The sequence below is a fragment of the Globicephala melas genome, chromosome 12, assembly GCF_963455315.2.
Source record: "Globicephala melas chromosome 12, mGloMel1.2, whole genome shotgun sequence".
Classification (NCBI taxonomy): Eukaryota; Metazoa; Chordata; class Mammalia; order Artiodactyla; family Delphinidae; genus Globicephala; species Globicephala melas.
In genome coordinates, this window is record NC_083325.1 from 23,943,902 (window position 1) to 23,969,130 (window position 25,229).

A 25,229-nucleotide genomic window follows, 5' to 3' on the forward strand; every position below is an offset into this window, starting at 1 on the left:
TCATGTTATCAAAGCCTAGTGCAAGTGACAAGCTTTAAACTTCAGTTCTTGTCATGGATCTACCTGAAATGAACAGTTGATTCTTTCAAATAATATTTGTATAGCCCTTCACATGATGCTTCACCATTTGATACAATATCCCATTTTTTTTCCTTATTGTCCCAGCAGTTCCATAAGGAACTCATAATTTTCCTCATTTTAAAGATAACATATTGGAGAAACTCAGTCAAGCTTAAATCCAAATCACTGAATTCCAAATTGTTTGCGTTTTAAACTTCAGCTGGTCTGTATAACAAATATTTTTAATCAATATAGTGTCAAATAGATGGTTTAGTCAATGTGATTAAAAAAGTCAGAGAATGCTGTCAAAGTCCAGGATCTTTGTGTTCATCCCCAAATGGATTTAAAATCTTAGCAACATTCAACATGGTCCTATTGGATTTGCCCAATATGTAAACCTTACACATTTATTTACTTAATGTTTTTTTCTTCCTTCCCTTCATAACTAGCCTGTAAAAGGCAATTTGGGTATAGTAGCAGTTTCATCCTGCCAACGGGGTGGATAAATACTGAGATATCATGCATAATCAATCATGCAAATATAACATATGTCCAGGGACCGGAAGAAATCACACCACACCTAGAACATGCCGCACATCTCACTAAATATCTATTCTTGATTGATGAATTGCTTAAAATATGACCAGGTCACTGGGAAATCAGGCAGGAACCCAATCAGAATTTTAATGATCTTGGCTTTTTGCCCACTTTTATGATAACACTTGTCCTTCTTTCCTCACTAACATTTAAGGTTGTGAAACACAACCTGTCATCTCATTCTCCATGTGGCTTTTATTTGTTTTTTTGGCTTATACTGAATTTGTAAATAAATTCAGTTATATTGACTCTCAGCAAATGGCTTTTAAACTATTGCACATAAGAGTCACCTTGGAGAGCTTGTTAAAAATGCAAATTTCACACTAGATCTTACCTCAGAGATCTGGGTGAGACAAAGAAATATGTAACTTTAACACAAGTGTATTGTTGAGGCCACACTCTAAGAAGAGATGTTATAGAAAAATCTTTATTTTTACTTTTGGAAAGGGACAGATGGTATTAACAACACATTGTAATTTTTATTCTAAGAAAGTACAATATCACTATTTATAGCAACTATAACACGAATCTTATCTTTAAAATAACGAGATCTTTGATGATTTCCAAAACCATTAGTTGGTTCTATTAATCAATTATGGTGCCACCTCTCTGATAGCTTGACCTACAAAATAGTTGTTGGGTTCATGTCAATGATAATATCAGCCTTGGTCATCATTAACATGGAATGGATATTCAGCCCTTTGAACAGAAGGAAATAAGCAATTTTTATCATTAATTCTGCATACATAGAAATTTATAATTTTATTTTTACTACATGTTAAATGCATCTTTTCCATAAATCACAAATAAAATCAAGGAAAAAAAGGTGTAGGATATAAGAGAAAGACATTTTATAATTTTTTAACAACTATAACAAAAGTTGATTTTAAGTAAAATTTAATGAGAATTTAGTGATCTGGCGATAATATTGAGACTCATTAATGGCTGCTATATTCAAATTTGATAGCAAATAATGAGTCTCAACATTATCACCAGGTGAAATTTGAATATGAATTTGGCTATCAAATTAGAATGTAACAAAGCATCTGCTATCGAGATATTGTTCTGCCTGGGCTGACATTAGTGAAGGTTGATTGGATTGTTTTCCCTGCAATTTTTCTTGCATTTCATGATTTATTTTAAATCGAGAGTTATTATACATGTCTGTACTCTGTTACAGTCCTTTAATATATATTTCTCTCTACCCTGTCAAAGTTAGTTACATTCATATTTCTTATAACTCATTGATAAATATACTAAGCTCTCTCACCTATTAAAAACTCTTGGTTGTGTATTGTGGTCACCTACAGGGTGGTCTATTTAACTCTTGTTCAGGACCTGCTTTCCACTCCTACAGGACTAGACCATGTGTCTGCCTCATCATTCCATTCCCTGGCTGTAACTAGTTGGTCAAAGTGTAGATCCCCCTGAGTAACATTGGGCCAATCAAGTATTCTCTTCAATAAATTAGAATTGGGACGAAATAATTTTACTCTGTCTATGCTGCTTCTTAATTGGAAAAAGGTGAATAGTACCTTCTGTGAACTAAGGAGCAGAGAAAGTTCTCCAGAGAGAGAAGGACAAAGCAGATAGGACTCCTAAATTTATATTTCCACTTGGACCTCTCCTCTGAACTCCAGGTTTACATAGACAACTGTCTACTTAACATCCTGACTTAGATGTCCAAAAATGTTTCTAACATAACATGTCTAAGCCTCAAATTCTAATCTTCCTTTCCAAAGTTTCTCTGCCTGCATTATTCCCCATTTCACTTAATTAATTGCATACTTTGTGCATCTTACATATGAAAAGCTGAGTTATCTTTTACTCCTCTCATTTATCTCATGTCCCATGATTATCAGCAAATCCTATTGACTCTTTCTTTAAAATATATTTAGTCAGATCACTTCTCACAATCTTTACTGTTCACATCCCTGGTCCAAGCTCCCAACATCCCTCATATAGATTATTGCAATGGTCACCCAACAGGTGTCCTTACTTCCATCTTTCACCCTCTACAGTCTATTCTCATAAAAGCAGCCAGAATGATCCTTTAAAAATGTAAAATCCTGCAATTTCTCTCATCAAGGCCCTGTGACATTTCCCCAGTGTGTTCATTTTAGAGCTCTAAGTCATGTCAACTACCTAAAAAACCATCTCTAGCACTTGCACACCAAAAGCGTCAATTAATACACCCAGGTACTCTGATGGCCTTGCCTGGGCCTTTTAAGACTGTAAAATGTAAAAAAGGGACTGACATCTGATCTGCTACTTTCAAAACATCCTTTTGAGGATAAAAGTTGGTAATATATGCAGGAGTGCTGCACATATATAAACAATTATCATTGGAAAGCAACACAGATCTTGTACTTTGAGCTCTTAGAGTTAAGAAAGCATATTATTTAGTTTTCATCTTTATTAAACTATTAAATTCTCTTAAAACTTTTCAAAATATAAGTGAATTTGAGGGGAAATCTGAAAGGTGATTACAGTAAAGTTTGGGGTGTAACTAGATTAACACATTTAGAAAATATTATGTGCACCAAGAGTGCCAATTTCTTAATTTCATATAAAAATACTGAATAAAAATACATACTAGGGTTTAACCACTGTATTTTTTTCCACAGACAAGGTGAAAAGAAAGGTGACATGATCAGAAGGCAGTTTTCTTTTTCTACTTAGAAACAAAATGTGTAATAAGTCAATGTACAAATTCTGATATACATTGTACATTTTCCTCAGATGACTGAATTTGGGAGACCAATAAACCATAATTTTGTCCCAACTTCTGAGTTTTGATTCAATTAGAACTATTCAACAGCATCAGACAGATAAACATAATAAAGCAACACAATGAGAAGATAAAAAGATAATTGACATTGTTGTCAATTTCTATTTGCCTAATAAGACCACTAGGAAAAAGAATACTAGCACACATAAAATAAGGTAGGTATTAACATAAAATTTTGTCATTGATTATTTTCCCATACTTATCCATTTCACAACTCTGTGTCTCTGCATCTGGAGATCATCACTTTGTAATGAGGCAGCATAGCTGACACCCAGTGCCTCCTCCTACAAAGATCAGAATTCTATTGTGTCCTTTTTGTCAGTATCAATAGAGATTCACCTCTTCTTCAGTAACTCAGAGAATTCTGCCTTTCCTATTGATTAAATGCAAATAATCAATGTTTATGAAGTTGGAGTTTGGAAAAAGAGTTTGGAAAAAGAGTCTCTTCAGGAAAGAAGTTGGGGATCAGTCATGGCATGAAGCTAGGCTCATCTCTACTGGACTTAGTGAACTCAACAATGCTCTCTCTTCATATCTTTGGAGGAAACTGTCTGAGTCAGAAATATGGCAATTAGTCATTAAAACACAACCAAACAGGGGCCCAAAGGGCAACTGGCCTCCCTGGCCCTGAGGGGGTTGTAGATGACTGGGGAGGATCTTCTTCTGTGACACAGGGAAGAGGCTGACACAATTATATCTGGCATCCCTATTCTTGGTCCCCAGAAGCCTTGGTTTCCTCATTCCAATTTGGGGGTTTATCATTTTCAGCCTCCACTTGCCATGTCAACATGCATCATTAAGAGGAAATAGTCAAGTGGATGTGCCTGATTGGAACTGAGCACTTATGGAGGACACATCAAAAGAGTCTTGAGGGGCTTCCCTGGTGGTGCAGTGGTTGAGAGTCCACCTGCCGATGTGGGGGACACGGGTTTATGCCCCGGTCCGGGAGGATCCCACATGCTGTGGAGCAGCTGGGCCCATGAGTCATGGCCACTGAGCCTGCGCATCCGGAGCCTGTGCTCCGCAATGGGAGAGGCCACAGCAGTGAGAGGCCTGCGTACCACAAAAAAAAAAAGTCTTGAGAAGCAAGCAGATGGTAAAAGACCAGCCTCACATGGCAGAGAATATTTGTCCTGTCAGTGGCAGACAGCAACTAAAAGTTTCAAGCCATATCTCAAATCTCATTAAAAAAAAAACAAAAACAACTTACTTCAGTGAATATGGAAGATGAACTGGGTTGCAAGATGGAGAGAGTGGACAGAGCAGCCCAGTGAGGAAGCTGGAGCACTAATTAGGATGGAGATAAGAAGGATTTCAACTAGGACAATCAAGTGAGGACTTGAGATGAGGGAAGATAATTGAGAAATGTTTAACTAGATTTTATGTGACAGGTTGGAAAGAAATACATTGTTGTTGTGTTAAATAATAGAGTTTATAAAATTTCTTGCTCTAGGGCTAAAACACCAAATCCTAATTAAGGTTCTCCTTCTGGCATTTTAGAACTAATTTAACACCTAAATCTAACACTTTCTCCTCCTCACTCCCATATATATAGTTTCCCAACTACAGTGGTTTCGATGTGGGAAAACTAATGGAGACTTACTGTCTACCCTCCAGGGATATTAAGCCTGGTTAATGAGTCATCTAATGAGAACCTGTCCTATTTTTTTAAGATTTACCAGCTCTATCGCAGGGTTGTACACTTTCTATTGACTTCCCTGTCTTGCATAAATTGATGATCTTGATTAATTATCTGGATTGCATCAGACCTTGAAGATTCTTAATTTCAATTCTCTGAAATGCACCCTAACCCTAGACTCCCAATGTTTGAAATCAGAACGAATCTTGGGCACTTAAGGCGTCTGAAGCTGCCTTAAATTTTCCGTACCCTTTTTCCTACTTATGATTTCATTGTTGCTCTTTGTCACGATCTTTGCCTGGGTAGTTGCTTCAGGTTGTTCCTAGATTTAGTCCTTATTCTCTTGAGGTGTACCACATGGATAGGAAATTTATTAGGGATACTAATGCACAGTTGGACACTAATCCATTTTGAACTTAGAGGATACACACAGAAGGGGTTCTAAATGTTGGTTATGCATCAGAGTCACTTGTAGAATTAAGAAAAAAAAGGAAAAGAAAGAAAATGAGAAAACAAAATAATATATAAATAAATGGATTCATTCCTTGATAGTTAGTCTGTTCCCATTGGCCTAGATGACAACTAAGTATTCCTAGTTTTATCAAAACCTTGCCAAATATTTTTGATGAGCTATCAAGATTGAAAAAAAAATCAAAAGGTTATATAATACAGCTTCTTACTTTCAAATGGGAACATGAGACCAAATTAAGAGGAGTCATAGATGTAGAAGTAGAGTACAGAACTTCCATCTCAGACTAATGTGTTTTCTGTTTTTAGCAAATTCTTTATCTGCATTACTGACTCAAATACTTAGTAAAAGTATGTATCTCATTGTAAAACTTAACCCATGTGTTCTTTCATTCTGATGGGTCAGTAAGCATTGAAACCTATTGCTCAGCCAAATCCAATGACTATAATATTCAATAAAACATTTATAAACATCAAACCTGAGTTTAGTCAGAATATCAGCAGCTGTTTATGTAATCAACTGAATGTGCAAAACTACAGCCTTCAGGAGCAGCCCAATAAATATCATAATATGGACTCAAGTGTTCAACTGCCAGTCTAACTCATAATTCTCTTTTTTCATTGTTTAGACACTTGAGCTTCTAACAAATGTATATTAACCATTACTCCACCCTGTTTGCAAACATGTTATTTCATTTATGATTATGGATCTGTGTTCACAAGAATCTGTTTGCAGCGTTATGTTAGTTCTGAGCTTCCTAGGAGATTATGGTAGTAAAAGTGATTGCAGGCTTATATCCAGAGTCTATATGATTCTTCCTTTATTCCTGGGTTTGAGCTTGCTGGTTACTTACTATAACATCCCAATCAAACATTATATTTTATTCATTTGTATGCAAAGTTATTGTTTAAACCTTTTTGGCTCTGTTCAATATTTTGTCCTTATTAATGAAAAAAACACAATTCAGCTGACAAACTCCACATATACCATATTGTGCTGCAGATGAGTGCCCTTAGATGTCCTAACTTTAACCCTAAGGCAGTTAATGAATCTGCTTAATAGTACTTTTTGTTCTATATCTTGGCAGAGGTGACAAGTCTCAAAATGTATATCACTCTATGATTTTCCCTAAGGTATGACCCAATGGGACCAGGCTACCCTCTACTAAATGCTGCCAAATTGGGAATTCCTGTTCCACAGCCACAGCAACAGTATACACAATCATACTCCTAGCCAGGTAAACATCAAACTTCACACTAAAAGACTATTTACTTCCCATATTTTTACCTAGTACATCATGTCCAGGTTTCACAAAAACAATCAAGGCACACTGAAAAAACTCAGTTTGCAGAGACAGGGGAAGGAGAACCTGACAGAGAAATGGCAGAGATGTTAGAATTATCAGACAAGAAATTTAATGCAGTTATGATTAATATGCTAAGGGCTGTAATAGAAAAAGTGAACAACATGCAAGAAGAGATGGGTAATGTAAGCAGACAGATGGAAAGTCTAAAACAGAATAAAAAAGAAATACAAGAAATCAAAAACACTGTAACAGAAACAAAGAATGCCTTTGATAGACTTTTTAATTTGTTGGACACAGATGAAAAAAATCAGTGAGCTTAAAGCTATGTCAATAGACCCTAACACCATACACAAAAATAAACTCAAAATGGATTAAAGATCTAAATTTAAGACTGGACACTATAAAACTCTTCAGGGAAAACACAGGAAGAACACTCTTTTACATAAATCACAGTAAGATCTTTTTTCACCTACCTCCTAGAGTAATGGAAATAAAAACAAAAAATAAACAAATGGGCCCTAATGAAACTTAAAATCTTTTGCACAGAAAGGAAACTCTAAACAAGACGAAAAGACAGCCCTCAGAATGGGAGAAAATATTTGCTAATGAATCAATGGACAAAGGATTAACCTCTAAGATATATAAACAGCTTATGCAGCTCAATATTTAAAAAAAAAAACTAATCAAAAAATGGGCAAAAAACCTAAATAAACATTTCTCCAAAGAAGACATACAGATGGCCAAGAGGCACACAAAAAACTGCTCAACATCACTATTTATTAGAGAAATATAAATCAAAACTACAATGAGATATCACCTCACACAAGTTAGAATGGGCATCATCAGAAAATCTACAAACAACAAATGTTGGAGAGGGTGTGGAGAAAAGGAAACCCTCTTGAACTGCTGGTGGGAATGTAAATCCAGCCACTATGGAAACAGTATGGAGGTTCCTTAAAAAACTAAAAGTAGAATTACCATATGACCCAGCAATCCCACTCCTGGGCATATACCCAGAGAAAACCATAATTCAAAAAGACACATGCACTCCAATATTCATTGCAACACTATTTACAATAGCCTGGCATGGACGCAATCTAAATGTGCACTGACAGATGAATGGATAAAGATGTGGTACATATATACAATGGAATATTACTCAGCCATACAAATTAACAAAATTGGGTCATTTGTAGAGATGTGGATGGACCTAGAGACATATCATATAGAGACTGTCATATAGAGTGAAGTAAGTCAGAAAGAGAAAAACAAATATCGTATATTAACACATATATGTGGAATCTAGAAAAATGGTACAGATGAACTGGTTTGCAAGGCAGAATAGAGATACAGATGTAGAGAACTAATGTATGGATACAAAGGGGCAAAGTGGGGGGGGTGGGGGTGGTGGTGGGATGAACTGGGAGATTGGGATTGACATATATACACCAATATGCATAAAATAGATAACTAATAAGAACCTGCTGTATAAAAAATTTAATTAATTAAAACAAACAAAAACCTATGTCAATAGAAACCTCAAAAAATGAAAAACAAAGTGAAAAAAGAATTAAAATAAACCCAGAATATCCAAGAACTATAGGAAAACTACAAAACATGTAACATATGCTTAAGGGGAATACCACAAGAAGAAGAAAGAGAAAGAAGCAGAAGAAATAGTTGAAGCAATTGATGAGTTTGAATTGCCCAAAACTAATGTAGAAACCAAACCACAAATTCAGGAATCTCAGAGACAACTATACATGATAAATGCTAAAAAATCTATAACTGAGCATATCATATTTAAATTGCAGAAAATAAAAGACAAAGAAATTTTCTAAGAAAATTTTGAAAGAAGCTGGGAAAACAAAGAAACAAACAAAACATTACCTGTAGAACAGTATAGATAAAAATTACATCAGACTTCTCTTCAGAAAATATTCAAGCAAGAAAAAACAACCTATAATTCTATATCCAGTGAAATTACCCTTAAAAAGAAAAGAATACACAGACTTACTAGAGAATGGACTTGAGGCTATGGGGAGGGGGAAGGGTAAACGGTGACAAAGCAATAAAGAGGCATGGACATATATACACTACCAAACGTAAGGTAGATAGCTAGTGGGAAGCAGCCGCATAGCACAGGGAGATCAGCTCGGTGCTTTGTGACCGCCTGGAGGGGTGGGATAGGGAGGGTGGGAGGGAGGGAGATGCAAGCGGGAAGAGATATGGGAACATATGTATATATATAGCTGATTCATTTTGTTGTGAAGCTGAAACTAACATACCATTGTAAAGCAATTATACTCCAATAAAGATGTTTAAAAAAAAAAAATGAAAAGAATAAAAACTTCCCAGAAAAAGAAAATTGATAGAATTTGTTACCAGTAGACCTGCTTTGAAAGAAATGTTAAAATAAATTCTTCAAAAAGAAAGAAAATGATATCAGTCAGAAATTAAGATCTATGAAAAGAAAGGGAGAGCATTAGAAAAGTAATAAATGAAAGTTCCATAAAATATTTTATTTTTTTTATTCTTAATTCGTCTATTAACCACTTCTCTAATTTAGTATGTATAAGGAGAGTTCTATTATGATTGGGAGAAATCAAGGAGAATGCTCTGTACTCTTTTGTAGCACAAAACAAACCATAATAGATCTACCTCAAATAAAGAATAAAGTCTTTTGTGTGTGTGTGTGTGTGGTACGTGGGCCTCTCACTGTTGTGGCCTCTCCCATTGCGGGGCACAGGCTCCGGATGCGCAGGCTCGGCGGCCATGGCTTACGGGCCCAGCAGCTCCACAGCATATGGGATCTTCCCAGACCAGGGCACGAACCCGTGTCCCCTGCATGGGCAGGTGGACTCTCAACCACTGCGCCACCAGGGAAGCCCCAAAAATAAAGTCTTTTAAACCTAAAAACAAAATCGAAATGTGAGCCTACAAAATATTTTGGCAACCAAATGACAGAGATAAATAGTATGCTTGAGAAGGAGGACAAACAGTATATTTTTTACTTGCAAAAAAAATCCAATGAAATGTATAGTCTATGAAAGCAGCTAAAATGTGAGATAAAACATGTAAAGAATATGATGAGAAGAAAGCAGAAAGAGATATAGAAGAACTATATAGATTAAAGAAATGTTTTAAGTAAACTAAAGTTAACAAAGTTAAGTATATTTTATTTGAAGATATAAATAGAAATTAACAAAAAGAAGAACTGAATCAGGGACAGGGTATATACTTTCTACCAGAAGATAGAAGAAAAGGAGTAAAGAAGAAAAGAAAGGAACATCAAAATATGATAGACAAATGGGACAGACAATTGATATCAAATATATGGATGATGGTTATACTTTTTTTTTTTTTTTTTTTTTTGCGTTACACGGGCCTCTCACTGTTGTGGCCTCTCCTGTTGTGGAGCACAGGCTCCGGACGTGCAGGCTCAGCAGCCATGGCTCATGGGCCCAGCCGCTCCATGGCATGTGGGATCCTCCCAGACCGGGGCACGAACCCATGTCCCCCGCATCGGCAGGTGGACTCTCAACCACTGTGCCACCAGGGAAGCCCGATGGTTATTCTTAAGAAGAGACAAGGGCAACAGGAATGAAAGCAAACAAGTGTATATATGTTTAAGTAAGTACTACTATCATCTAATAGATAAATAAAAATAAATGATATAGGAAAAGTCAGACACTAAACCCTTAAACATAGTATAAATTAAATCACTTCTAAATATGGATACAAAAGAATGCATAAGTAATTTTTGCATGACAATATATTTTATGTAAAAATTAGCAATAAATTAGGCCTAAGATCCCAGGTTAATTTTTTAAAAAATAAATAAAACCCTACAGGTAGACATTTTGGTAATGGGATGAAGACATTTTTAGTCATATATCAGAGGAGTGATTTGCTAAATGATATTTATCTTTAACTCTAAAATATAAAACCCATAATGTTTTCAAACTGTTAAAATTATTTCTTGTGAGAATTTAAAGACATATAGCAGGAGAATAAAGACTCCTTCAGTAGACAGAGTGACTGCTATAAAATAATAGGATTATTGGAGGCTTCTCTAACTGGAGAGAAGGTGTTCTCTAAAGGGAATAAATCAAATTTCTAAAAACATCAATGGATAAAGAAAACATATCTGTAACCAGGTTACTCATGAGGCCTCCCTAATCAAATAACTTCAGACAATAACAACAAAAAGAAAATCTGAATTCAAATTACAGAAAACAAAGGTAAAAGAGAAGTATATACTTTTAAAGACTAAATATTTGGATGTGTGTGTGTGTAATAGAAAGAAACTCATAAAAACAAATACTTTTATTTACATTATGAAAACTCTATTAGAGACATATTCACATAGGAAGCAATAATGAGAGTTTATTTCTCTCATAGCTGAATATCTACCACTGTGCATTGAACTGGCATAATAATGACATAGAAAGGTCTTGAGAGGTTCTGAGAGTCTGTCTGACTTGATTTTGAGAACAAGAATCCTATACTCTGTTGCCATTGCATGAGCTCTCATTTTCAATTAGTCTTCATAGCCTCCCTAACTTTTAACATTTTCAAGAAACCTTCCCTTTTTTAGAATTTTTGCTTACCAACATCCGTCCACCCAATTTAGTCCTTAGCTTCTTCTATTTATTAACTTTTTAAGTACTGGTTTTCATCTCTGTTTAGATTTTGAGCTCACTGAGGACAAGGGCTATGCTTTATATTTTCTATTATCACCAATAATTTTGAGCAATAATTTTTAAATAAGTCCAAAATAAGCAATCAGTTGATTGATTAGCATGCTTGAATATGACATTTCCCCTTGGATGTAAAGGGAAAAATAAGCATATGAAGATATTTCTGCATTCTCTGCTCAAATAATACTTTGAAAGATAATGATTGACTCCTTGTTGGGTCTGGAACAAAACTAGATTGTGACCTTTTGATATGGTCATGTTTCTGTGTGCCATAGAATGCAATTTTGAAAATCCAAATAGCTTTAGTCTGATGCACAAGAGTCAAAATTTAAGATGAATTTTGCTGAGCTCTAGTAAATTGAAAATGTTTGTTCAGTACACAAGTAAACTTGGAAACTGGCTATAAGATTATGTGTTAGTAAAATCAAATTAACCTATTTGTACCTTACCAAATGTTTTGTAAACTATCCAATAGTTATTTTTCATTTAGTAACAGTTGGTCATGGGTTGTGTCATGGAAATCCTATAAACTGGCAAGCTTCTCCCATCTCTTACCTAGCACAGCTTGATAAATAGAGAAAAACTGGGATATTGGCTAATAAAATACTTTAAACTGAGTAGCTGACAAGAGAGCCAGATAGCAATGGTAGCAACTACGGGAGATATTATTTCTGGCTCTGCTTCAGATGCTGTAGTTCACTATTAAAGTAGAAATCTCTTTCTGGAGACTAGTTCAAAAGAAAAGAAACTTGTGCTAAAGTGAATATTTATTATTAAGATAATGGTTTGCCTTTTGCTGGCAATTTATATCTACAAGTCTTCTAAAAGAAATAAAACTGTTCAAACCATGCTATTCTAAATGGTAGACTAGTGTGTTCAGTGGTATTTCAAACTCTTCTGAGCCCCTGGAGATATTCCAGGATCTGAAGGTCAACTTGATAGCTTGTAACGGAAGTAATCTGTTGGTAATGATGGACAATCAAACTTAAGAAATTTCTCTTTATGTGGAGTTCAATCACCATATATATTTTGGATTTAGGGCTAATTGTCATCAACAGCAAACATGAAACATTACATATAGTAAAAGAATATATGGTAATATATGAACTACAATAACCAAATTTATGGCATCTCCCATTAATTTTAGGATATTCAAACTTTGGGGACCATTCAAACTCTATTTCCAGCATTAAAAACCCAAGGCCCATCATTTCTTGTTATGACTGATACTGACTATTCATAAACTTCCTTCAATTTTCACTTAGCCTTCTGTCTATATTCTAAATTACAATAAACTTAGAGACAGGAAAATACTGAAAAGGGAGTCCTAAGTTTATTATTTTATTAGTGACAGGCATAGTTTGCCATTGCAAAATAATAGCTTACAGATCATCTTTCCTAATATTAACTCATTACAACCAAAACTCTATTAGACTCTACTAGAAAGTAGTAGAGAAATAATTTCTAAACTGTATTTAGATGTACAGTGTTCTTAATTACATGGGGCACCAAAGGATTTTTTAAATGAAATGAATATGTACTTTTATGTATGAAATAAACAAAATAAACTAAGAAAAATAAACTAAAAGTTAATTTTTGTAATATGTTGTTTTTTTCTTTTACCACTGACTTTTATAACATCTAAGCAGTTTTCAAAGACAAAGTTGATGAAGTTGGGTTGTAATGAGTTAAGATAAAATCGTCTACTTAGGACTTCCTTTGCAGTACTTTCCTGTATACAATTTTATAATTTGGAACAGAGAAGGCTGAGAGTGAAAATTGAAGGAAAGTAGTTAAAGGTCAGTATCAGCCAATAACAAGAAGGTGATGGGCTCAGTTTGTTATGCTGGAAGTAGAGGTTCAATTGTCCCCAAAGTCTGAATATTCCAAAGTTAATGGGAGATGCCATGAGTATGAGTATAGAAGAGAGCTGAGAATAGGAGACAGGGGAGGATCAGAACCTAGGAAATCAGCCAATGTGGCCATAGATGAGAAAGCAGAAAAGTGAGGCTAATTTTTTCACCATATCTAGGTAACATTTCTTACTCCAAACAAATTGATATATCCTTAATTTATCTTTTAACAAACATTTATCTGGCTTATTCTTGTATCTCAAAAGATTAAATCAGGAAACAAAGACCTGCACTTGTGAACCCTCAGTTGGTGTGTAGTAATGATCTTTAATGAGCATGGACATGAAGGTTTTCCTAGGTACATGATATTTAAGGTTCAAGGAGCTCTTGGGAAAAATAAACAAGCCTAACATTCATGCTAGGAAACCTAAATGCCAATCTGGTTGGAGAACTTATTTTTCAGCTCTCCAGCATGTATTTTTATGCTGACCACTTGAGTTAAGATTACTTGGAAACTGAGGTGGTATTAAGGAATGGAAAACATCAGTGGACTGAGCTGTGTAAGGGCAGGAGGGCTGAAAGTAACTTTGTCTCTGCTATCAACCTCAAAATATCACACAAGTCATAAGAGTTTGTTATTTTTAAATATATTTTAGCTAAACAGCCTTATTTGTCAAGGGAGATGTGATATAACTAAGGACAACCAGAGTAATAAGAGGTCATCAATAATATGGAGTTCCTGAAGTAGAACTTGGGAATAAAAAAAAAAAAATAGGAGACATTGTTGTTAATGTCACCCTGTCTAAAATGCTGAACTGTTGGGGAACACTTAAGCAGAACCCACCCAAACAAATACACTCCAGAAAACTTACACAAAGAGTAAAAAATACATGACTTTACCTGGTGAAGTAGAGGGTTTGACCAGAGAAGAAATCACTAGAGGTAACATTTGAAGTGCTGAAGAGTTCAAGAAGTAAGAAGAGAATTCCAAGCAGAGAAACAATAGGTGAAAAGGAAAAGATGTAAAGTCAGAGAAGAGAAGAGCTCATTCAGAAATGGGGAAATTTAATATGGATTAGAGTTTGGAAGCATGGGATTATGTTCATGGATGGAAAATGCAATGGGAAAGATTAGAAATGAGATAGATTATGGAGAACTTTGCATGTTGTGCTAAGTCACATAGAACTAATTTCATACATAAGGGCTATATATAGGACTGTTTTAGTAGATAATCATGTTATTAGATTTTCATTGGGAACAAAGTGAGGTTAAACATGGAGCCCAGTTAGGGAGTGATTATAAAACTTCAGATGGGAAATGATGAGTATTTGAGCTAAGGTACCTGTAGGTAAGATGAATATCAGTGATCTATTTATGAGTAAACATAAGATAAATAATGAAGACTCAAATGATAGTAATTGTTATGCAAGTATAGAGAAAGAAATACAGTTGACTGGAAAAGATGACCCACTGGGTGCAGGCGAAGAATATATCTAGCATTTCTTCATTTTTATGGCTTGAATAAATGTTGATAAAAAAAAAAAACAGGTTCTGGAGTACAAAAGGAGAAAAGATGTTGAACTTGGTTTTGTTCAGATGGGAATGCCAGAAGTTCTTGACCTTGAAGTCTTATCCCAAAAACTTTTAAACTCACCTTGACAAGCCTAGCATAAGACTGTGGCTTCCACCCTTTCTCCAGGTTTACAATAAAGACAAGACAGGCCATTTGCAGCAACATGGATGGACCTAGAGATTGTCATACTGAGCAAAGTCAGACAGAGAAAGAGAAATATCAATATATTATGATATCACTTATATGCAGAACCTAAAAAAAATTATGCAAATGAACTTATTTACAAAACAGAAACAGACTCAGACTTAGAGAATGAACTTATGGCTACCGGGGCAGGGGGGGATAGGGAGTTTGCGATTGACATGTACACAATGCTATATTTAAAATGGATAACCAACAAGGACCTACTGTATAGTACAGAGAACTCTGCTCAATATTCTGTAATAACCTAAATGGAAAAGGAATTTGAAAAAGAATAGATACATGTATATGTATAACTGAATCACTTTGCTGTACACCTGAAACTAACACAGCATTGTGTTACTATACTTCAATATAAAATAAAAAGTTAAAAATGAAACAAAACAAAACAAAAAACAATAAAGACAAAACAGCTGACACCCCAAGGGAATAAGAAATCATAGGAAAAAATGAAAGACATTTAAGAGCTCAAGGTCTATGAAAGAAGTAAGAGAATGAATAACTTGTCAGAAAAATAAAATAATAATAAACCATACAATTTTTTTTTTTTTTTGGTACACGGGTCTCTCACTGTTGTGGCCTCTCCCATTGCAGAGCACAGGCTCCAGACACGCAGGCTCAACGGCCATGGCTCACAGGCCCAGCCGCTCCGTGGAATGCATGATCCTCCTGGACCAGGGCACAAACCTGCATCCCCTGCATCGGCAGGTGGACTCTCAACCACTGCGCCACCTGGGAAGCCCCAAACCATAAAAATTTTGAACTTGAAAAGCACAGCATATATATTCTTTCAGATAAGCCATAAAATTAGTAGCAGACATGTAAGCTGTATAAAGAAGAACCAATTGGAAATGATGGTATGAATAATATAAAACAGGAAAAAAATAACTAAAAATAGAATAAAGAAAAAATTAGTAGCTGGAGGATGAGGTCAAGTAATATTTTACAGAAAGCACACAAAAATATTAAAAGGGTGGCAAAATAAAGATAAGTCTAGAGATATGGAATAAAAATAGATGTTTCATCATCCATAGCATACATATAGCAGAAGGAGAAAAAAATGTAGAAATGAAGAAGCATTTGAAACAACAGTAAAACATCTTCAGTTTAAAAGAAGATGAAAAATGCATATATAGCATTAAACATAAAGGTAAAAGCACACACATATGTATATTATTATAATATTTGAGATCATCCAATACAGAGAACATTCTAAAGACTTCCAGAGAGAAAAGCTCAACAGCTAAACTTCATGCCAGAAGGTAATGGAATAATATTTATGTGTTGATGGAAGAGAAATTTGAAGGTGTATTTTTACCCAGTAAAGCTATAATTTAAATGTGAGGTCAAAATATTATCCTCAGGCATATGAGACTTCATAAAATTTACTATGCAAAATTTTCTTTGAAAACAATATTGGAGGAAGTACTCAAAATAGAAATGGATTCAGGCAGAAATAAGATTTAGAAGATAAAGTTGGATAAGTGGGTCAAAAAAGCTCTACAGTGGTCTAAATAAATAACATCCTAAAATTAAGAAAAGAGAAGAAAAATAGACTTGGAGAGGTTATCTATTAAGCAAAAGGAAGAAAGAAGTGAATATTGTTGTCCTTAAGAAAGAGATGGGAAAAAATATACATAAGTATACATAAAAATATACATGTGTATGAGTCACCAAGAGTAAAAATCAAATGAACAAACTTTTAAATCAGAAGACAAAGAAAATTTAAATTATTTAATGCAGTCAGGAAAGAAGAAAGAATATGAAGTAACTAGAGTCTGAAATAAATACGATATATAGAAAATCTGACATAAAAGGCAAAAGTAAGTCCTAATATAACTGTAATTATAATAACTATAAAAGGATTAGATTGCAAATTTAAAAGAGAAAGCCTCGAATTTCAGGGTAAGATGGCAGAAGAGTAAGACATGGAGATCACCTTCCTCCCCACAGATACATCAGAAATACATCTACACGTGGAACAACTCCTACAGAACACCCACTCAACGCTGGCAGAAGACCTCAGACCTCCCAAAAGGCAAGAAACTCCCCCACGTACCTGGGTAGGACAAAAGAAAAAAGAATAAACAGAGACAAAAGAATAGGGACGAGACCCACATCAGTGCAAGGGAGCTGTGAAGGAGGAAATGTTTCCACACACTAGGAAGCCCCTTCGTGGGCGGAGACTGTGGGTGGTGGAGGGGGGAAGCTTCGGAGCCACGGAGGAGAGAACAGCAACAGGGGTGCAGAGGGAAAGGCAGAGAGAGTCCCGCACAGAGGATCAGTGCCAACCAGCACAGACCACCCCGAGAGGCTTGTCTGCTCACCCGCCAGGGTAGGCGGGGGCTGGGAGCTGAGGCTCGGGCTTCAGTCAGATGTTGGGAGAGGACTGGTGTGTGAACACAGCATGAAGGGGTTAGTTCACCACGGCTAGCTAGCTAGGAGGGAGTCCAGGTAAAAGTCTGGACCTGCTGAAGAGGCAAGAGACTTTTTCTTCCCTTTGTTTCCTGGTGCGCGAGGATAGGGGATTAAGAACGCTGCTTAAAGGAGCTCCAGAGAAGGGTGCGAGCCATGGCTAACAGCCCGGACACCAGAGATGGGCATGAGATACTAAGGCTGCTGCTGCCACCACCAAGAAGCCTGTGTGCATGCACAGGTCACTATCCACTCCTCCCTTCCTAGGAGCCTGCCACTGCCAGGGTCCTGGGATCCAGGGACAAATTCCCCCAGAGAATGCACGGCACACCTCAGGCTGGTGCAATGTCCCTCCGGCCTCTGCCACCGCAGGCTCACCCCACACTCCGTGCCCCTCCCTCCCCCCAGCCTGAGTGAGCCAGAGCCCATGAATCAGCTGCTCCTTTAACCCCATCCTGTCTGGGTGAAAACAGACGCCCTCGGATGACCTACACACAGAGGCAGGGCCAAATCCAAAGCTGAGTCCAGGGAGCTGTGCAAACAAAGAAGAGAAAGGGAAATTTCTCCCAGCAGCCTCAGGAGCAGCGGATTAAATCTCCACAATCTACTTGATGTACCCTTCATCGGTGGAATATCTGAATAGACAACGAATCATCCCAAATTGAGGAGGTGGACTTTGAGAGTAAGATTTATTATTTTTTTCCCCTTTTCCTTTTTTTTTGAGTGTGTATGTGTATGCTTCTGTGAGAGATTTTGTCTGTATAGCTTTGCTTTCACCATTTGTCCTATGGCTCCATCCGTCTGTTTTTTGATTTTTTTTTTTACTTAAAATTTTTTTTCTTAATGATTATATTTTTATTTTAATAACTTTATTTTATTTTATCTTTATTTTATTTTATTTTATCCTCTTTCTTTCTTTCTTTCTTTCTACTTTTTCTCCCTTTTATTCTGAGCCATGTGGATGAAAGGCTCTTGGTGCTGCAGACAGGAGTCAGTGTTGTGCCTCTGAGGTGGGACAGCCAACGTCAGGACCCTGGTCCACAAGACACCTCCCAGCTCCACATAATATCAAATGGTGAAAATCTCCCAGAGATCTACATCTCAACACCAACACCCAGCTTTACTCAATGACCAGCAAGCTACAGTGCTGGACACCTTATGCCAAACAACTAGCAAAACAGGAACATAACCTCACCCATTAGCAGAGAGGCTGCCTAAAATCATAATAAAACCACAGACACCCCAAACACACCACCAGACGTGGACCTGTCCACCAGAAAGACAAGGTCCAGCCTCATCCACCAGAACACAGGCACTAGTCCCCTCCACCAGGAAGCCTACACAACCCACTGAAACAATTTTAGCCACTGGGGACACACACCAAAAACAATGGGAATTACGAACCTGAAGCCTGCAAAAAGGAGACCCCCAAACACAGTAAGATAAGCAAAATGGGAAGACAGAAAAACACAGCAGATGAAGAGACAAGATAAAAACTCACCAGACCTAACAAATGAAGAGGAAATAGGAAGTGTACCCGAAAAAGAACTCAGAATAATGAGATGATCCAAAATCTTGGAAATAAAGAAAATGCAAGAAACATTTAACAAGGACCTAGAAGAACTAAAGAGGAAACAAGCAATGATGAACAACACAATAAATGAAATTAAAAATACCCTAGGGCCTTCCCTGGTGGCACAGTGTTTGAGAATCCACATGCCGATGCAGGGGACACGGGTTCATGCCCCATTCCGGGAATATCCCACATGCCGTGGAGCAGCTAGGCCTGTGAGCCATGGCCACTAAGCCTGAGCGTCTGGAGCCTGTGCTCCACAATGGGAGAGGCCACAACACTGAGAGGCCCACGTACTGCAAAATAAAAAAAAAAAAAAATGTCCTTAAGAATACAGTTTGTTGTCTTAAAAAAAAAATACTCTAGAAGGGATCAATAGAATAACTGAGGCAGAAGAATGGATAAGTGACCTGGAAGATAAAATAGTGGAAATAACTACTGCAGATCAGAATAATAAAAAAAGAATGAAAAGAATTGAGGACAGTCTCAGAGACCTCTGAGACAACATTAAATGCAACAACATTCGAATTATAGGGGTCCCAGAAGAAGAAGAGAAAAAGAAAGGGACTGAGAAAATATTTGAAGAGATTTTAGTTGAAAACTTCCCTAATATGGGAAAGGAAATAGTTAATCAAGTCCACGAAGCACAGAGTCCCATACAGGATAAATCCAAGAAAAACAAGCCAAGACACATATTAATCAAACTATCAAAAATTAAATACAAAGAAAACATATTAAAGCAACAAGGGAAAAATAACAAACAAGGGAATCCCCATAAGGTTAACAGCTGATCTTTCAGCAGAAACTCTGCAAGCCAGAAGGGACTGGCAGGACATACTGAAAGTGATGAAGGAGAAAAAGCTACAGCCAAGATTACTCTACCCAGCAAGGATCTCATTCATATTTGATGGAGAAATTAAAACCTTTACAGACAAGCAAAAGCTGAGAGAGTTCAGCACCACGAAACCAGGTTTACAACAAATGCTAAAGGAACTTCTCTAGGCAAGAAACACAAGAGAAGGAAAAGACCTACAATAACAAACCCAAAACAATTAAGAAAATAGGAATAGGTCCATATATATCGATAATTACCTTAAATGTAAATGGATTAAATGCTCCCACCAAAAGACACAGACTGGCTGAATGGATATGAAAACATGACCCATATATATGCTGTCTACAAGAGACCCACTTCAGACCTAGGGACACATACAGACTGAAAGTGAGGGAATGGAAAAAGATATTCCATGCAAATGGAAACCAAAAGAATGCTGGAGTAGCAATTCTCATATCATAAAAAATAGACTTTAAAATAAAGACTAGGGCTTCACTGGTGGCACAGTGGTTGGGTTTCCACCTGCCTATGCAGGGGACACAGGTTCGTGCACCGGTCCAGGGGGGATCCCACATGCCACGAAGCAGCTGGGCCCCTGAGCCATGTCCACTGGGCCTGCACATCCGGAGGCTGTGCTCTGCAGTGGGAGAGTCCACAGCAGTGGGAGTCCCGTGTACCGCAAAAAGGAAAAAAATAAATAAATTTAAAAAGAAATGAAAAAAAAAAAAAAGACTATTACAAGGGACAAAGAAGGACACTACATAATGATCAGGGGATTGATCCAAGAAGAAGATATGACAATTGTAAATATTTATGCACCCAACATAGGAGCATCTCAATACATAAGGCAAATACTAACAGCCATAAAAGGGGAAATCGGGGCTTCCCTGGTGGCACAGTGGCTGAGAGTCTGCCTGCCAATGCAGTGGATGTGGGTTCGGGCCCCAGTCTGGGAAGATCCCACATGCTGTGGAGCAGCTAGGCCCATGACTCATGGCTGCTGAGCCTGCACATCCGGAGCCTGTGCTCTGCAATGGCAGAGGCCACAACAGTGAGAGACCCGTGAACCCCCCCCAAAAAAAGGGGGAAATCGACAGTAACACATTCATAGTAGGGGACTTTAACACCCCACTTTCACCAATGGTCAGATCACCCAAAATGAAAATAAGTAAGGAAACACAAGCTTTAAATGATACATTAAACAAGATGGAATTAATTGATATTTATAGGACACTCCATCCAAAAACAACAGAATACACATTTTTCTCAAGTGCACATGGAATATTATCCAGGATAGATCATATTTTGGGTCACAAATCAAGCCTTGGTAAACTTAAGAAAATTGAAATTGTATCAAGTATCTTTTCTAACCACAACACTACGAGACTAGATATGAATTACAGGAAAGGATCTATAAAAAATACAAACACATGGAAGCTAAACAATACACTACTTAATAATGAAGTGATCACTGAAGAACTCAAAGAGGAAATCAAAAAATACGTAGAAACAAATGACAATGGAGACATGACAATCCAAAACGTATGGGATGCAGCAAAAGCAGTTCTAAGAAGGAAGCTTATAGCAATACAACCCTACCTTAAGAAACAGGACATATCTCGAATAAACAACTTAACATTGCACATAAAGCAATTATAGAAAGAAGAACCAAAAAAAAAAAACCAAAGTTAGCAGAAGGAAGGAAATCATAAAGATCAGATCAAAAATAAATGAAAAATAAATGAAGGAAATGATAGCAAAGATCAATAAAACTAAAAGCTGGTTCTTTGAGAAGATAAACAAAATTGATAAATCATTAGCCAGACTCATCAAGAAAAAAAGGGAGAAGACTCAAATCAATAGAATTAGAAATGAAAAGGGAGATGTAACAACTGACACTGCAGAAATACAAAAGGTCATGAGAGGTTACTACAAGAACGCTATGCCAATAAAATGGAAAACCTGGAAGAAATGGACAAAGACTTGGAAATGCACAACCTGCCAAGACTGAAACAGGAAGAAATAGAAAATATGAACAGACCAATCACAAGCACTGAAATTGAAACTGATTAAAAATCTTCCAACAAACAAAATCCCAGGACCAAATGGCTTCACAGGGGAATTCTATCAAACATTTAGAGAAGAGCTAACACCTATCCTTCTCAAACTCTTCCAAAATATAGCAGATGGAGGAACACTCCAAAACTCATTCTACGAGGCCACCATCATCCTGATACCAAAACCAGACAAGGATGTCACAAAGAAAGAAAACTACAGGCCAATATCACTGATGAGCATAGATGCCAAAATCCTCAACAAAATACTAACAAACAGAATGCAACAGAACATTAAAAGGTCATACACCATGATCAAGTGGGTTTTTTTCCAGGAATGCAAGGATTCTTCAATATACTCAAATCAATCAATGTGATACACCATATTAACAAATTGAAGAGAAAAAACATGATCATCTCAATGGATGCAGAGAAAGCTTTTGACAAAATTCAACACCCCTTTATGATAAAATCCCTCCAGAAAGTAGGCATAGAGGGAAGTTTCCTCAGCATAATAAAGGCCATATATGACAAACCCACAGACAACATCGTCCTCAATTGTGAAAAACTGAAAGCATTATCACTAAGATCAGGAAAAACACAAGGTTGCCCAATCTCATGACTATTATTCAACATAGTTTTGGAAGTTTTTGCCACAGCAATCAGAGAAGAAAAAGAAATAAAAGGAATCCAAATTGGAAAAGAAGAAGTAAAGCTGTCACTGTTTGCAGATGACATGATACTATACATAGAGAATTCTAAAAATGCTACCAGAAAACTACTAGAGCTAATCAATGAATTTGGTAAAGTAGCAGTATACAAAATTAATGCACAGAAATCTCTGGCATTCCTATAAGTTATTGATGAAAAATCTGGAAATGAAATTAAGAAAACACTCCCATTGTAGCACAAAGAATAAAATATCTAGGAATAAACCTACCTAAGGAGAAAAAAGACCTGTATGCAGAAAATTATAGGACACTGATGAAAGAAATTAATGATGATACAAATAGATGGAGAGATATACCATGCTCTTGGATTGGAAGAATCAACATTGTGAAAATGACTCTACTACCCAAAGCAGTTTACAGATTCAATGCAATCCATATCAAACTACCACTGGCATTTTTCACAGAACTAGAACAAAAAATTTCACCATTTGTATGGAAACACAAAAGACCCCGAATAGAAAAAGCAATCTTGAGAACGAAAAATGGAGCTGGAAGAATCAGGCTTCCTGACTTCAGACTATACTACAAAGCTACAGTAATCAAGACAGTATGGTACTGGCACAAAAACAGAAAGATAGATCAATGGAACAGGATAGAAAGCCCAGAGATAAACCCACACACATATGGTCACCTTATCTTTGATAAAGGAGGCAGGAATGTACAGTGGAGAAAGGACAGCCTCTTCAATAAGTGGTGCTGGGAAAACTGGGCAGGTACATGTAAAAGTATGAGATTAGAAATCTCCCTAACACCATACACAAAAATAAGCTCAAAATGTATTAAAGACCTAAATGTAAGGGCAGAAACTATCAAACTCTTAGAGGAAAACATAGGCAGAACACTCTATGACATAAATCACAGCAAGATCCTTTTTGACCCACCTCCTAGAGAAATGGAAATAAAAACAAAAATAAACAAATGGGACCTAATTCAACTTCAAAGCTTTTGCCCAGCAAAGGAAACCTTAAACAAGAGCAAAAGACAACCCTCAGAATGGGAGAAAACCTTTGCAAATGAAGCAACTGAGAAAGGATTAATCTCCAAAATTTACATCATGCAGTTCAATAACAAAATAAACAAACACCCCAATCCAAAAATGGACAGAAGACCTAAATAGACATTTCTCCAACGAAGATATACAGACTGCCAACAAAAACATGAAAGAATGCTCAACATCATTAATCTTTAGAGAAATGCAAATCAAAACTACAATGAGATATCATCTCACACCAGTCAGAATGGCCATCATCAAAAAATCTAGAAACAATAAATCCTGGAGAGGGTGTGGAGAAAAGGGAACACTCTTGCACTGCTGGTGGGAATGTGAATTGGTACAGCCACTATGGAGAACAGTATGGAGGTTCCTTTAAAAACTACAAAAAGAACTACCATATGACCCAGCAATACCACTACTGGGCATATACCCTGAGAAAACCATAATTCAAAAAGTGTCATGTACCAAAATGTTCATTGCAGCTCTATTTACTATAGCCAGGAGATGGAAACAATCTAAGTGTCCATCATCGGATGAATGGATAAAGAAGATGTGGCATATATGTACAATGGAGTATTACTCAGCCATAAAAAGAAAGGAAATTGAGTTATTTATAGTGAGGTGGATGGATCTAGAGTCTGTCATACAGAGTAAAATAAGTCAGAAAGAGAAAGACAAATACCGTATGCTGACACATATATATGGAATCTAAGAAAAAAAAAAGTCATGAAGAACCTAGGGGAAAGACAGGAATAAAGACACAGACCTACTAGAGAATGGACTTGAGGATATGGGGAGGGGGAAGGGTAAGCTGTGACAAAGTGAGAGAGTGGCATCATATATAAACTACCAAACGTAAAATAGAGAGCTAGTGGGAACCAGCTGCATAGCACAGGGAGATCGGCTTGGTGCTCTGTGAACACCTAGAGGGGTGGGATATGGAGGATGAGAGGGAGGGAGATGCAAGAGGGAAGAGATATGGGAACATATGTATATGTATAACTGATTCACTTTGCTATAAAGCAGAACATAACACACCATTGTAAAGCAATTATACTCCAATAAAGCTGTAAAAAAATAAAAAACATAAAAAAAAAAAAGAGAAATCCTCTCTGATTGTATAAACCAAATACAGGTCAGCCATGATAACAATCTTAGTATTAGAAAAAAAAGTATTGTTTTAGGTGATAAACATCAAAAAGAGAAAATGAGAGGAATACTATACTGGCTAAAGGAATAATAGAAAATAGATTACCAAAAAATCTGAATGTATGTAACCTAACAATAAAATCATAAATAAATCAATATCTGTTAGAATTCAGAAATTTTAATGTTCTATTCTAATACTTAGAAACTAATATGTCAAAAAGATGTAAATTAAGCAAACTATATAAGATATAAAAGCAAGATATAACATTTTCAAAAACTGGATCTG